The 14,361-nt window shown below is 38.3% G+C and overlaps 2 long non-coding RNA genes across 2 annotated transcripts; both read left to right on the top strand.

Annotated features, from left to right (window-relative positions):
- Window positions 1-5,235: 5,235 nt before the first annotated feature.
- On the top strand, window positions 5,236-5,652 carry LOC108034759 (uncharacterized). Its single transcript, XR_001768730.3, has 2 exons — window positions 5,236-5,303; window positions 5,366-5,652. It is a non-coding gene; the product is annotated as an uncharacterized LOC108034759 (long non-coding RNA).
- Window positions 5,653-7,519: 1,867 nt separating this feature from the next.
- Window positions 7,520-7,846, top strand: LOC108034790 (uncharacterized). Its single transcript, XR_001768739.2, has 2 exons — window positions 7,520-7,632; window positions 7,688-7,846. It is a non-coding gene; the product is annotated as an uncharacterized LOC108034790 (long non-coding RNA).
- The last annotated feature ends 6,515 nt before the right edge of the window (window positions 7,847-14,361 follow it).

Here is a 14,361-nt window from a genome sequence, read left to right as displayed (position 1 = left end):
ACCATTAAACCAGCTAGTGCTAATCTAATTATGTCCCATTCAATTGGCCAGATGACGTCAAGTGCATGACACTCAATTCCCCATAATTCCCCGTCAAATGTCGTTTTGCATTAAAAACTATTTTTATACGACTATGTTTACCAGACTCGCTCGCGTGCTTTCCCCCCTTTTTTCGCGTGTCAGCGTTTGTCAACTCACTCTTCATCTTGGGGCGGCTTCTTTTTCCAGAAAAAAGAGACAGGTCTGTAACATAATTTTATTTAATTACTTTGAAGCAACAACAAAATGCGGCGACAACAAGAATTTTCTGTGTGTCATAAAAAAGTTTATAATGCTTCAGGAAACCGAATTTTAATGTACTCTAAAAGCCAAAAAATCTTTTCTTATAAGGACTCATATTTTATAGAGCCACTAAACTTTTTATTGAAGGAAAAGTGTGTTTGGGTGAAGGTAAAACTTCTTGATGGTACAATGTTATTTAGTTCTAGGTCATATTCAGGAATATTACATATAATATTAATATAAGATACCTGTTAAAATCGCATAGCCCCATGCCAGGGGACTTTAAAAGGGACGAAGTGCTAAGGGGCATAGGAAGTGGGGTCATTGGAGTAGTAGTTTGTGAAATAGGGGGAATGGGCATGGTGTACAACTCGTTTTTCGCTGGCCACAATTTTTTCAACATTATAATTTCGCTTTGAATTACACACATTGCACAAACAGCAGAACAGCTCAACCACTGCGAGTACTGGCCAAGTTCATTGACTCGGCCAACAAGAACTACAACAATAGCTCATAATGATTGCAACAAGTTTGCATAAAGCTGGCGATGATTATTTTAGCACTTATTAAATTTTAGCACAGCTCGGCCAACACAAGTGGCAACGACAACAACTACAGGCTTGCAGAACCCATACGAACACCATAATTATGATCCCCATAATCATGATCATCTCGATCTGGCGATCGAACGGCAGCTGCACTTCGCGTCTGCTTAACTTCTGATTTTCCAGCCACATGCAACTTGGGGCTCGGGGCTCCTCTATCAACTCAATTGCTGCCGCTCTCTTGCTCCGGAGATCCCCGCCAGCTGCCAGAGATGAGCGGGGTATTCGAATGGACTCATGGATAACATCGCACTAGGAATTGTATCTGAATCGTTGGGTATTAAACAGCGATTTCAGACTTTTTTGGTATTTTTTAGTGTGACCATTTTTGAACACTATTATAAACTTTGATATGGTATCTCGTTTTATCTAAATATTTTTGAGGTCCCAACATTTCAAGAATATATATCCTATGCAGTATGAAAGTATATTAATTGTGGGTACCTTTCCCTTGTGAAAAATAATGATTAGACTCCAAGTTCTAGTACTTTTTTGAAAAAAGAAAAATTAATTTTTTTAACTTTTTTAAAAGTGACTGCGATCGATCATCTCTGACCAGCTGGATATGCAAAAGCCGGCAGCCGTCCCGTCTCGTTTCTTCGGCTGTCCATCCGTATGTCCGCGGTCCGTGTCCGTCCGTTGTCCGTTCGCTGTCCATACGTCCGGACAATGCCCGCCAGCTATTTTACACGCCATTGACTTACAAGTGGGAGAAGCTGGGTGCTCCAATGGAGATGCTACCAAATGTTAGCCAGCCTGTGATGAAAATGTTCCGCAGGGCAGCGGCAGCTTCTGCCGCAGTTGCATCTGCTGGTTGCGATTGGATGCCCAGCTCCCCCGCACTGCACAATCGATCGATTCTTAGATGGTTCTCGCAGATGGTTGCGATGGTTTGCTGCGGCGTACTTCTGCCTCTCACTATCCATTGATTGCGGGATTAAGACAGTTCCTGTTCCAATTGCTGGTGCTCCTCCTTTGCTACGAACGATCCCTCCCATTTCCAGTCTCCCAGTGGCGGTACATCTGAAAACACACAAGAAAAATGAATGCTGTGCTATAAATCGATCTATATATATATATAATTTAAAAAGGATAGGTGGTTTAAATCTTAACCAGCAACCATATATAAAAAAATCACTCTAAATGTTTTAATGAGTATTACATATTTTTAAAATGTCATGTTTGATGTAAACTAAATTGTAAACTAAATGTAAAAAGAATGTTGTTCCTTAAAATGTTTTTTAAAAAATTTCAATAAAAATTGAGGGTACATTTAAATTTAAAAAAAGATGAAAAACAAGTTTGACAAAGCCCTTTGAAAAGCATATATACTTGTGAGGCTTAAAACAAATTGAGTTAGGCTGAAAGCCACAGGTGTTGTTGGACCCATTTTTTTCGAGTGCATGGCATCACATCCCGTGTGTTGTCCTATTGTGGCTCGTTTCCTGCTTTCCACAGTGCTTTGTGCTGCTATTCTCCTGCTATTCTGTAGTCTGATTCTGCCCCAGCGCTTGTGTCTGGCCCCGTTTCCTTTCACAGGCAACTGGCTGCGTTGCGTTGGCAACATTATCATTACCTGGCCGCAAAAAACTGAACAAAAAAATACAACATAAATGCGAGCGGCAAGACCAACAAAACTGAACCATTTTTCAGCTTTTCCGTCGAGTTCATTCAACTGGGCGCCGCCTGCTGAGATTTCTTCTGCTTTTATCCCGCCAACCTCCTTGGTCGGCAAACTTTTGTGTTGACAACTACAGCCACAAAGAAAAAAAGGAAATCTTGGAAAAAGAAACCAAGTTAGGGCCACCACCTCACCAACAGAAACCACCGCTCTCCAGTTGATGGATGCAACTGTTGCAACTGTTTTGCTGGATAATCCTCCATTAAGAGAAGCGACAGAAAAAACCAAGTTGGAGTGATGGGAGAGAGTCTAGCGACTGCAAAAGTATCCTTCACTTTAGTGAGTTCTCTCGTACTATTCCATAATATTATCTACGAATTATTTTTTTTTTTTTGAATACAGGGAAATAGTACATAAATTCATAAAATGTTCCTAAAGTGTATACCCTTTTATTTCTAGATTCACTGTCAGTTAATTACAAATCGAGCCACTTTTATGAGTGCTTAAAGTCTAAGTAAAGAAGATAAGATTAACATAAGGTTAATAAGATAGTCTTATGTTGTTTTTTGGTTTTTACTTTATTTAAAACCTAAAACAATTTCGTCTAAAAAGACTTTTAAAATCTAAGTAAAGCTGACAATAAAGTTAACCTAAGGTTAAAAATAAGATATAATTTTGTTGTTTTTTGTTCTTTCCATTATTTCTACCTCTTTTTTAAACGAATTCTTTAAAAAAAACTCATTTATTTATGATTTTATATGATAGTTAAGGTTGCAAAGCTACAATTTTTCTTTAATTTTATGTTAACCTGAGGTTAAGTTTTAATGCGAATATTATCCCTTTAAGGAATGCAGTTTAATGATTATTTTGGCCTGTTGATTCTAAAAGGTTTATGAGTTGGGGAATTAATTATTTTTGCTTGTTACAAACGCCCTTAGATATACGTAGAACCCCGTTGTCCCGACGAGCAGAGGGAATGGGAAAATATTTGTTGCCTGGTGGCTTTGGCCTGGGGTGAAAATCGTGAGTGGCGGAGGAGCTTTCGAAAATGTGCCACGTTGCACTTGTTACTTGCACCGCGAACCCTCTTTTTGCTTCTTTTGCGCATCGTGTTTACCGTTTGCTGCCTGCTGCCTGCTGCCTTCTTCAAGATAATTTTTCCTTCTCTGAAAAACTGTGAAAACTCAGGAAAGGAGGCTGAAGTTGAGGCTGGAGCTGGAGCTGAAGCTGGAGCAGCTGCACCACCGCCATCATCATCTTCTACTTGTTGGTGCTTATGGTTTATGTAGGAAACGTGCTGAGTGCCGGCGTGGAAATCTTTGAAAATTGCTCATTGTTCTCTCTGTGGAAAATGCAATTTAATTGCATTCTGTGCGGGAGCAAGAGGATCCAAATCGTACGTGGTATAAATATTATCAGCACCTTCCTGCACCGGAGTCAATCAATTAGGTCTAGATCGCGCTGGATCTGCTGTAATTGAAATGCCAGATGGAGGGATTCCGAGACGAGCGACCAGACTAATGACCATGGCCATGACCGGCGGAGGATCCAGTTCTCGGATCCAGAGATTCGCAACCGAATGCCTCTGAGGAGGGGCTTCCCCCCACGAATTGTGATATATTCCACGTTGCTGCCTCTGTGCAGGCATCTCAAATGTTCTTATTTCAACAGAACAGAAATAATTCCCAAGTGCTCATGAAGTTAAACAGTACAGGTCATTGGCAGGACAGTTAAATTGTTAATTTAAAAGAAATGGTATTTAAGTATAGCTCATAATGAAAATCTCTATAAATATGTTTCTCCAATTTCTAAAAATATTTAGGAATATTATAAGTACTTGAATGGCCAGTCTTTTCCATAATTAGTATTCAAGACAAGTTCCGTTGCCCAAGTTCATTAATATCAATTTGAATACTTTTTGGGCTAAAATCCATTTTCGTTGGGGATTGTCACTTTAGAACTTCCGATTCCCATCTAATCCAAATACTTCCCCCAGGGCTATATAAATCATTTGTCATTCGCCAAATAATTTGGCGACCCTCGCCAGACTGAAATGACATACATATGTGTGCTTTTTCCCCCCACCAAAACAATGGGGAAACTGCGACTATTATTCAAACTCTGCATGAACAAACCATTAAAACCAAAAGTGTAAGCCAACAAGTTGAAACAACGGCAGGAAGATAGAGAAAATTTGCGAGCGCAATAAATTTATTTACAATTCACGCACGACAACACCACGATCCCAACTTGTGGGCCCCCTCGATTCTTGGCAATTTGCATATTCATGGAACTTGATACACCCCTGAGCAGAAAATTTCAATTCAAATTCAAATTTGAATTTTTATTTCATTTTTCTCCTCTGCCAGAGGAAGAGCACGTGCTGTGCTGGCTTGTAATGACGTCATTAAGTGCTTTTCAGCTACCAAACTGTAGCCAAACTCCGTCCTCACCCACTTTCTTAGCCCATTCACACAAAGAAGAATTTTTAGGACTTTGTCGGGAATTAACTTCTTAGAAAATAATGTAGAATTTCACAAACATATAAATTAAATTCTTTTTTTTTTTTTTAATTTTTGAAAGGTGCTAAGTTACTTGTTTTTAAAAATATTTCTGCTTCTGACCTTCAACGTACTATATCAATTTGCTTTGGATAATTGTAAATGTGAAATGTTCCAGCACTAATTTTCGCGATCCATAAGAAGCCTGTTGAAAGCCGAAATCTTTGTATTCTCGAAAATAATCTCGAGAGCAGTTCAATATGGCCAACTTTGGGCTCTCTGTAAACTTTATTGGTATGTTTTAGGGCATATAACTGAAAACTAAGAACTAATAACATTTACGTTTGGGTTTTTAGCCTTCGCATTGCTAGCACTTGCGAACCAGCCTCCTTATGATGGTGGTTGCCCAGGTGGTTGCAGTACCTGGACTAAAGTTGGCTAATAAATACCGAAAAATCCACATGTGTTTTAATTTTATTAGTTAAAATGTTCAAGCTTATTCTACTAATAAACTCAAGAACTTTTGTGCGGTATTAAAGAAAACCCAAAACCAATTTAAAGTTTTTAATAGGGCTCCTAAGAATATACAAAATGAATGGATAGGAATTGAATGATATAAAAAATAATAAATATATTAAGACTACTTATTTTTTGTGTACCAATTCTCTTCTTTCTCAACTAAAAAACTCAAGATCTTTTGAACCAAAACCATTTTAAAGCTTTTAATAGGGTACTTCAGGAAGTAAAAATAATTTATTATTTATATAATTTATTATTTATATAATTTATTATTTATATAATTTATTATTTATATAATTTATTATTTATATAATTTATTATTTATATAATTTATTATTTATATAATTTATTATTTATATAATTTATTATTTATATAATTTCTTATTTATATAATTTATTATTTATATAATTTTTTTATAATACAAAATAAATATATTCAGAACATTTTTTTTCTGTGTACCAATTCTCTTTCGCCACGGTCGCGATCATTAATTCGAACGATGCGATCTTTGACATTTTTATACATTGCTTACCATTTTCCTAAAGCCATTTTTCCTAATGGAAAACTTTTTGCTCTCTCTCTCTGATCGGATTTCTGTGGTGGAGGAGAAGGAGCTGAAGTTATTGGCCAGGCCAATAGATGCAAAGATTAGTAAAGAAAAATTGTTAATGGTTATTTTTGAGGTAAAATAAATTTGTTCCACAGAAAGAGAAGGAGAGATAGATGGTAGGAGACTTGGAAGAAGATCAGGAAAAGTCGTGAAAATCGTTTGCGGGATAATTGCCGATCGGTTGGCAGAAGGAGGAGCTCCTAGAAAAAACATGGAGATGGAGGCGGAGAAGGCGGAAGACTCGGAAATTACTTGACCCACAATCTGAACTTTGCGAGATCCAAACCGAATCTAGGCTAAATGCTTGGCAGGAGAATTGACTTCTCTCTTTCAGCGATCTTTCAGATTGGTTACCCTATTATAGAGGACTGTAATTTAAGTCACATTGTTAGAGAAAACTAGTTTGCTTATGGGATTTTAAGAGATTCCAGATGTGTAAACCTCTTTCTTTTACCTAGTATATTTTTATATAAATTGACTAAAAATAACATTCTTTATAACTTATAAATTAAGATGTTTCCTAAGTTTGGGCAACAGAGAATATGGGTTTTTTCTTTTGAAATTCAAGCACAACAAAGTTGTACATTTTTTATTTGAAATCGGATCAAAATGCTGGAGAAAATGACGTAATTGCTGGCCAGAAGAAAGGGTTTTATAGCTTTTGCTGGTGGTGGAGGTTTTACGGGTGCTAATGATGACGTTGAGAGGTTCTCGAGTGGAAAGAGATTGAAATGCTTTTCGAGCATTACCAGCATTCATTTCGAAATTTGTCATAATTGGCCATTTTATTGCCCCGCTTCTCTCGAGGCAAGCATTTTTTCCGTTCTCCTTTTGTTTTTTGTGGAGTGCAGCATTAAGTGTCATTTCATTTTTTTTATTCCCAGATTTCTGTGGGATCTTTCTCTGGAGCCCCTCGGTTCGTTTTGATTTCCCCCCACAATTTCTGTTTTTGGTTTGGATTTCCTTTCATCCTCACGCTCGGTTCTGCGGTGTCCCATTTTCTGTTTTCATTACAATTCCATCGAATTCTCCAAGGAATTTAAAAGAAAACATTTTTTTGTGGAGCTTTTATTTTAGTCAGCGCTAAATCTGCCTTATGGTTTGTTTATTTTATGTTTTGGCATTGACTTTGGATCGGAACTGTGATCTGGCATGGAATTCAAATGGATCTTAATGCTACGTAATTTGTAAATGATCTTTTTTAACATAGAGAAACATGATCCAGATTGGAAGATTTATGCTGGTGATTTGGTTGAGGAGCTTTTGACATTTATATAGATACACGTCTGCGGTAGTTTTTGGGTTTTATGGTAACATATTTGTGCGCCTTTTAACCTTTTAAATCTTCCATGTCTAATCATAAATATGAAATTTTCCAGCTCTAATTTGGGCGTCTATAAAACCCTTGTTTTTTTAGAGAGGCTTTTCATTCCTTAGGAGATCTAGAGGACTTGATAATATGGCCAACATTTCTTCATTTCTCACTTTTGTTGGTGAGTTCTTGAATATTAAACTGGAGCTTAAAAATAAAAAAATATCTTTTTATAGCAATTGCATTTCTGGCACTTGCGTTGCCTGATCCCCAGAAAGGCACCAAGGATTGTCCTGGAGGGTGCAAAGGTTGGAAAAATAATGGATAAAAGCTTTTACCATTTGAAAGAAGCTTTCTTAAATTGAATGAACTTTAAAATAAAGGTCAAAAATGTATTCAAAGGTTTTATATTGATTTTAAAACTTTGTTTATATAGAAATTTGTTTTCCATTTTCTTTTTCATTTTTCCTCTCCTTTTTAACACTCTGGGTTGAATCTCTGTTGGGCTCGTTCGTGACTGGTAGTGTCAGACCCTGTCATAAATATCCCACTACCCGATCTGACGTGGCCCTATGAAGTCTTTCCTCTGACTTTCCCAACAATTGCAACAAATGGAAATAACAAAAAATACTGTATAGGAGGAGGTAGCGACTCTGGGCGATATCTTGGTTATTTCTCTGATTGATTGATTGCCGTCCCAGACTGGCATCGGATCTGACCCTGAATCCCGACTCCCTGCGATGCCAATAATACGAAAAACAGAAGCGAAACAGGCCGATTGCAACTGCAACTCAGTCAGAGATCAATCGCAAAAACTGCGCAATTTCAATAATTCACAAAAGGAGACGGCCGAAAGCGGGGCTTGGGAGGGAGATGTAATGGCGGGAGCAACCTGGCCCCTTTCAAGAATTATGGGTCTGTCAATGTCGAAAGAGGGGCAACCCCAAAAGAGCTACCAAAAAAGGCAACGCCAATTTCAGTTTGGCAACGAAATGTGAGGGGACAGGGTGGCGGCAATCGGGAAAGGAGCATGAAGGGACTGCCATTCCTCTATACGCCATAGAGCACCCCCGACTTTAATAAACGCATCGCTGCACAGACAAATGCCAATAAGCACAATGAGAAATGTCTAAAAATTGCCAGCCCACTCGGTGCGATCAAAATCCCCCTTTGTTTTCCCCCTTTTTTGCCGTCTTGGTACCTCAAATACTCCTCCCTTTAAATTTTCTGTGCCTACACAGAGATAAAAAAAGATCAAATTCTTTGTTGATATTTAAACTTGATACTACTTATTAAGTCTATTGTATAAGTATTTCTTACCCTACCCCTAGCTCTTTGACTTCGCAATTAAGTAAACTTAAGTAATCTTAATTTAATTTGTCTATCACTATTAGATCTTTGTTATAAAAGATAGTTCTTATAAGAATATCAAACTGATCACCCATTTTTTTGCTGTGTGCTGCAATGCATCACTGCGAGCCGTGTTGCAAGCTTCAAGTTGTGCTGCTCCCATTTAAGGCGCAATGACGCTTCGCTCATGCGCATCACGCACACGACAAGCGTCCCTCCCCATTCCCATCCCGCCCACCTCCTTCTCGCACCTCCACGGCAGATCCCCCACCGCCTTCTCCGCGGACTGCAGCCCCTTCACTCCAATTGTCACCCGGCAGTGCAGGCATCGGCACATGAAGTCTGGAGTGCATCCATTGCCCCAAAACGTTCGGTGGGCGCGCTTTATCAAAGCGAATCGGAATCCGCGGAGGAGCTGCGGAAAATGCACGACCTGGAAACTCAAAACGACTCCAGCTGAATCAGCAAAGTATCGGGAGTACATTAATATGTTAAGAGATACGTAATAAATAAAAACAATGTCCAATGCTTATGTATCTCATAAAACTAAGTTCTTCTAAATTCCATAACTTGGGTAATTTTACTCGGATTTCAAAGTGTGATACCTTTATGAGTTTGCTGTGGAATTCCCTAACAATCTACATTTAAATATTTTCTTTAAGCGAGGGTCAAAATTTTGACCAATTTTCATGTTCCGTTTTCCGCATTTCCAAAAGAGTTCAGAATAAGAACCCAAAACTGAATTCCTAAATTCCATAACTTGGGTAATTTTAATCGGATTTCAAAGTGTGATACCTTTATGAGTTTGTAATGGAATTCCCTAATAATCTACATTTAAATATTTTCTTTAAACGAGGTTCAAAATTTTGACCCATTTTCATGTTCCGTTTTCCGCATTTCCAAAAGAGTTCAGAATAAGAACCCAAAACTGCACTTCTAAATTCCATAACTTGGGTATTTTTACTCTGATTTCAAAATGTGATACCTCCATGAGTTTGTGGTGGAATTCCCTAATAATCTACATTTAAATATTTTCTTTAAACGAGAGTCAAAATTTTGACCCATTTTCATGTTCCATTTTTCCGCATTTCCAAAAGAATTCAGAATAAGAACCCAAAACTGCACTTCTAAATTCCATAACTTGGGTATTTTTACTTTGATTTCGAAGTGTGATACCTTTATGAGTTTGCTGTGGAATTCCCTAATAATCTACATTTAAATATTTTCTTTAAGCGAGGGTCAAAATTTTGACCAATTTTCATGTTCCGTTTTCCGCATTTCCAAAAGAGTTCAGAATAAGAACCCAAAACTGAATTCCTAAATTCCATAACTTGGGTAATTTTAATCGGATTTCAAAGTGTGATACCTTTATGAGTTTGTAATGGAATTCCCTAATAATCTACATTTAAATATTTTCTTTAAACGAGGGTCAAAATTTTGATTCATTTTCATGTTCCATTTTTCGCATTTCCATAAGAGTTCAGAATAAGAACCCAAAACTAAACTCCTAAATTCTATAACTTGGGTAATTTTACTCTGATTTCAAAATGTGATACCTCTATGAGTTTGTGATGGAATTCCCTAATAATCTACATTTAAATATTTTCTTTTAACGAGGGTCAAAATTTTGACCCATTTTCATGTTCCATTTTTCCGCATTTCCAACAGAGTTCAGAATAAGAACCCAAAACTGCACTTCTAAATTCCATAACTTGGGTAATTTTACTCGGATTTCGAAGTGTGATACCTTTATGAGTTTGTGATGGAATTCCCTAATAATCTACATTTAAATATTTTCTTTTAACGAGGGTCAAAATTTTGACCCATTTTCATGTTCCATTTTTCCGCATTTCCAATGGAGTTCAGAATAAGAACTCAAAACTGAACTCCTAAATTCCATAACTTGGGTAATTTTACTCGGATTTCAAAGTGTGATACCTCCATGAGTTTGTGGTGGAATTCCCTAACAATCTACATTTAAATATTTTCTTTAAACGAGGGTCAAAATTTTGACCCATTTTCATGTTCCGTTTTTCCGCATTTCCAACAGAGTTCAGAATAAGAACCCAAAACTGAACTCCTAAATTCCATAACTTGGGTATTTTTACTTGGATTTCAAAGTGTGATACCTCTATGAGTATGTGGTGGAATTCCCTTAAAATCTACGTTCAAATATTTATTTTAAACGGAGGTCAAAATTTAGAAACATCTAGTTAAATATAAAAGTTGAAGTCCTTTAGGGTATTCATACACTCTATTGCCAATAAGTGTGTGCCCTCAATCATCTGTTATTTTTTTCGCCCTGTCAGTTCGCTTTCGGATCTGATTCATTGCCGCATTGATGCAGTTGCACTCAGTTAGTCTGCCCCTTTTTACTTGGCTGGTGACATGTTGGCTATTTTTAAACGCCGCATCTGCAGCGATTTGCAACGAAACTAAAAGAAATCTGTGCATGCTGCTGGCCCATTTGCGAAAATGCCCAGTTTACACAGTAAACAAAAAGGTGCATAGTTCAAATCGTGATCAAGTCATAGTTCAAGTACTGGAATTAATATTAACATTTAATTTATTTGAATTCTATTCTATTCGAATTTGGTAATGGTAAATTCTGGAATATATTATTTATTTAACTGAAATATAAACTAAAATATTTGTTGATTAATATTAATTATGAAAATTAAGTTTAGTTTGAAAAAACTAAACCGTAAACATATTTGTAGCTTTGCAGTGAAACCCCTGCGAGTCATGGAGACCTCTGCCATCTTTTCCTTTCGCAGTTGACGGCTTTGCGCTTGAATTGCCAATTTTGTGCCCTGAACTTGAGAGCCGGATTCAAAATGCTGCAGCTGTGCCCAGCTGTGTCACTCGTGTGGCATTGTGTGGGTGGACAATCAATGCCGCCAAGAGCTGGAAAAGGTACCATTTGCCCCCGCCCCCGAGCACCGGGCTTTTCCCACTTTTCCACCTTCGTTCCTCGCATACTTCGCCAGAGCCTCAGGTGTTTCTTCATATATGTGTAACTGTTGCCGTTTCCGGTCATCAACTTGGCCACTTACGGATGTGTAAGGCCCCGCCCGCACTTCTCTTATCTACGAATGTTTCCCCCTGACCACTTTTTGTTCGGTTTTATATCTCGACTTAACTGGATTTCACTCCCCCAACTCGACTTGAAACTCAGAATTCAAAGAACCCATGGGCGACAGAGCGCTAATGACATTCAACACTATCTTTCTTTGAGCTTTGTCGGCCTATTTTTATATTTTGTTTTAATACCCACTAGTTTTTAGGGGTATATAAGATTTGTTAATGTGAAAAATGTTCACATCCCGAAATTCCTATATTTTGGTGCTATTTTTGAGATCGAAATAAGCATCTTGGGATAGGATAGCAAAGCCTATAAAAAGCATTTTCATTTTAATAATATGTCAAACATTTTAAAAAAAGTTTTGTTCAGGTATCCACAAGAGTAACCTGGAAAATGAGGGTATCTTTTCAACGACTACCGCGCTTAAAGTATTCTTTTGGTTTACTTACATTTTTGTGCACGTGTTTTCAAACAAAATTAACATTTAAATGCGCTCACAACAGTCGCTTTTCCCTCGAACTCGCTGCACATCCGCCAAAAGATTTTTAATGAAAACTCAAATGGAAGCTGATTCCCAACTTACAGAAAGGAAATAAGTATCAGAATATAAATAAAAATCACAAAGAAATCTGCTGCCACCCACGCCGCGAGGAGAACTTTAATTAAACACTCGCGGGGACCACCAGCCAAGAGTGACGATAAAAAAGGAGCTGGGCTTATCCCTTTTTTTTATCCCCCAGCCTTGGAAATATGAGTTGGCAATCGAATGAATGACTGGGCTTGGGTTCATTTTCCTCTAATCAAAGTGCGATGAAGAAATGTGCATCCCAGAGATACTTTTGCAGCTTTTCGCAGCGGCGGCAGATCAATTTCCAGCGACAGCTGTCGAATTAAAAATGGATTTTCTCTCGAGACTCGAGGAATAATCAAAAGAATCTGCAGGAGGCAAAAGGCATCTGTCAAAATAGAAATTGCATTTCTCTCTGTGATTTCCGAGAGGTACTTATTGGGGGGCTTCACACGAGATCTTTTGGTTACATAAGCTTTTTGTACAACCGTATATGATTTGGTTTATCTTACCCCACAAAGTTCAATGCCACGCGCTGCTGTTTTTCCCCATTTGTATTTGTATTGTTTCTCCTTTCAACTCATGGCAGCTGTCATATACTTATTCCATCCTCTGGTCATTTGTCCATCTGGCTGCGACTCTTGTCTTAATTTCAACTCGTGCAGCCAACAAAATGCGCTGCATCATCCTCATTAGGTCCCCACAGCATCTTCGTATCTGCGAGATAAACCAATTGTATGTGGCCATAGCTGTCGGATCGTTGATGTGCGTTTAATTGAAAATTTATTTTCGATGGCCCGGCGACAGGGCTCAATTATGTCGAAGCGGCATCAAGTTTCCCCCAACTGAATTGCATCTTAAAGATACTTTGCCCATTGCTGCTTTGGCCCGCTTTGGCATTTTAAGCGGATAATTGTGCTGGAAAAATAAGGCAAAAAGAACTTTGAAGGGCTTCCTTGAAAGCGATGGCAAAGTCAAACGCCCACACACGTAGATACACATTTACTGGCTGCAGCCACTCACTGCAGATGCCATGAAAATCAATAATTTGGCAGTAAGTCAAAGTTTCAATTGCAGTGGGTGTGCGACATACATAGATATATCTGTGCTGTGAGTATCTGTACTGTATCTGTGAGCCACATTCTGCGTTAATCAAATCAAGCTATCGCTTTTCCCCTCCGCATTGTGCATCAATTATGACGCATTAAAGTCAGCTTTCCTTTCACATACAATTTACGCATTCACCAAATTGTAGGAAGTCGGATATTAATAGAGCTGGCCCAGGGCCCCAACAAAGGTCTCCATCTCCATCTGCGTCTCCAGCCCATCCCATCCCATCCCGGTCTCAGTTCCAATCTCGCACACACATCGCCCACACGAGGCATGAGCTGAGCCCTGCTCTTTGGTCTTTATGAGGGGCAGATGCTTCTGATTCTACTTCTACTTCAGCCGCTGGAGCCTCAGTCTTCGGTCCTTCTGCTGCTGCATGCATGTCAATGTCAGACTCCCCGTATTTCTTAGACTGCAGCACAGTGGCTATGGTTTTGCGTGAGTGGATACTTATAAGAAATAAATCCTAAAATTATATCTGTAAATATAGATGATATACTTTAAAGTAATAATAGTATTTCAGTGTTAGTATTTTTTATTCCTATTTAAGTATCTATTTGTTTGAGATATTTTAGTTTGATACCTCTAATTCCTCGGTTAATATCCCTCAGTGCTGCCACTGTGACACCGACAGCTTTAAGTGTTAATCCGTCCAAGTGAAGACGAAAGTCTCAGTCCCAGTCAGGGTCCACTTCTTATTGGGTGTTTTTTCCGAGGAGAGTGCGACACTTTAAAAAGTGCAACGACTCTGCCGGGCTGACTCTGTGCACTCTGCCTCTGAAGCTGCCTGGGATTGA

This window comes from Drosophila biarmipes, chromosome 3L, assembly GCF_025231255.1.
Source record: "Drosophila biarmipes strain raj3 chromosome 3L, RU_DBia_V1.1, whole genome shotgun sequence".
In the NCBI taxonomy this organism is placed as follows: domain Eukaryota; kingdom Metazoa; phylum Arthropoda; class Insecta; order Diptera; family Drosophilidae; genus Drosophila; species Drosophila biarmipes.
Note: the sequence above shows the minus strand (reverse complement) of the source record. Positions and strands in the feature narration are given on the sequence as shown.